Source organism: Alligator sinensis, unplaced genomic scaffold, assembly GCF_000455745.1.
Source record: "Alligator sinensis unplaced genomic scaffold, ASM45574v1 scaffold188_1, whole genome shotgun sequence".
Taxonomy (NCBI): Eukaryota; Metazoa; Chordata; order Crocodylia; family Alligatoridae; genus Alligator; species Alligator sinensis.
The window spans coordinates 2,678,736-2,681,114 of NW_005841903.1; positions in this window are offsets into that span (position 1 = coordinate 2,678,736).

Here is a 2,379-nt window from a genome sequence, read left to right on the forward strand (position 1 = left end):
CGGCCCGCCCCCGTCCCCCTGACACACCAGAGCCTGCTCCTCATCAACGTCTACGCGCCCACCGACGGGAGAGAGAGGGTCACCTTCCTAGAGACCTTGGGCGAACTCCTGAGTGACGCCAGCGAGAAGGATGACCTGCTCCTCGTGGGCGGGGTCTTCAACTGCATCATTGATGCGCTGCTAGATCAGATGGGGTTGGAGCCGCTCCTGCCTTTGGCCCACAAGCTGCGGACCATGCTGGAGGCGGCGGACCTCATCGACACCTGGAGGGTCCACCACGCTGACGCGCGACAATACACCTAGGCAAAGATAAGTGCCAGTGGGCTCGCCATGGCCTGCCTCAACCACCTCTACATCAGCCAGCACCACCTGCCGTTACTGCGCAGCAACCGCATCATTCCATCTGGCCTCTCGGACCACGCCCTGGTGTGCTGCGAACTGAGCCTGCCTTGCAGAGCACGCACGAGGGCCCCTTACTGGTGCCTCAATGTCAGCCTGCTGCAGGACACCCATTTCAGGGACTGCTTTGCCCACCTCTGGAGGAGCTGGGAGGTGGCACGAGCAGACTACTCCTCCTGGTGCCTATGGTGGGACGTGGGAAAGGTCCAGATCCGGGCATTCTACCAGCAGTATTGCCAGCTGGCAGCGAGCGAGCTCTGCCGCCTCACTCAGGAGCTGGAGGAAGATGTGGCGGACCTTGAGGCAACCCTGCTCCATGCGGGCAATGACGTGGCACTCCTCGAGAGTCTCTGGTACCACAAAAAATGCCTGCGGGAGTTGGCGGAGGGCGCGGCCCACCGTGCACGGGTACGTGTCCGCTGCCAGGAGCTGGCAGAGGCCGACACCCTGACTGGCTTCTTCTTTGGCCTGCAGAGGCGGTGGGCCGTGGCGAAGATGCTGGACCATCTCAAGACCCCGGAGGGACGGCTGCTCACAGTGTGGGGGTATGCCGTTGCCTTCTATCAGGACTTGTTTGCCGCTGAGCCTATTTGTCCACAGGCCACTCAGGAGCTACGTCAGGACCTGCCGCTCCTTGGTGCTTTGCAGGTCAAGGCCCTGGAGTGCGAACTCTCCCTGGCGGAGCTCAAGGCTGCTGTTGGGGTGGCATGCCTTGGGCAGGGCCCCGGGCCTTGACGGCCTGCCCATGGAAACTTACAGAGCCTTCTGGCCCCTCCTTGGGCCCAGCCTCCTCCACGTCTTCTTCGAGAGCCTTGCCGATGGGACCCTGCCGCCCAGCTGCCGCCGGGCAGTGCTCACCCTGCTGCCCAAGAAGGGCGACCTCGGCTGCCTGAAGAACTGGCGGCCCGTCTCCCTCCTGTGCGCCGGCTACAAGATCCTGGCCAAGGCGCTGGCGAACCACCGACCTCTGTCATCGGGCCGGAGGAGAGCTCCTGTGTGCTGGGCAGGACCATCCAGGACAACTTGTTTCTGCTGCATGACCTGCTCACGGCAGTGGAGCTTTTTGGCCTGGACGTTGGCGTGGTCTCCCTGGACCAGAAGAAGGCCTTCGACTGCGTTGACCACCGGTACCTGCTCGGCACCTTTGAGGCCTTTGGCTTCGGGCCGCTCTTCATCACGGCGCTCCGGGTTCTGTACCACGATGCCTCCGGCCTGCTCAAGGTGAACGGTGCACTGTGCTCCCCGTTCCCCGTGCGTCGCGGCATACGCCAGCACTGCCCCCTGTTGGGTATGTTGTACGCCCTGGCCGTCGAACCACTGCTGCACACTCTGTGACATCGCCTGACCAGCCTAGCCCTGCCACTGGCACCAGGCCCCACCACTGGCCCCCCGATCCAGCTGACGGTGTAAGCGGACGACGTGACCATCTTCCTGGGCAGCCAGGAGGATGTGCAGGCCCTGGAGGATTGCCAACGCGCCTACGAGCTCGCCGCATCGGCCCGCATCAACTGGGGCAACAGCGACACCTTCCTGCTTGGGACGTGGGCCGGCATGCCACCTCTGGACCTGCCGGGAGGCCACGCCTGGTGCCGGGAAGGACTCCAAGCCCTGGGAGTGTTCCTGGGTCCGCTGGCCTTTGCGGCCTGCAACTGGGAGGACCTGGCGGAGGGAGTGGAGGCCCGCCTTCAGCGCTGGCGCCTGCCCGCCCTCTCTTACCATGGCCGGGTTCTCGTCATCAACATCTTGGCGGCGGCAACCCTGTGGCACCGCTGCGCGGTGCTGGACCCTCCGCCGGAGCTCCTGGAGAGACTGCAGTGGCTCCTGGTGGACTTCCTGTGGGACGGACGCCACTGGCTCCCACAAGCTGCCCTCTACCTGCCCACCGGTGAGGGGGGCCAAGGCCTGATCGACCTGGCCAGCAAGGTGGCCGCCTACCAGCTGCAGGCCCTCCAATGGCTCCCCTACGATGCGTGCCCCCTC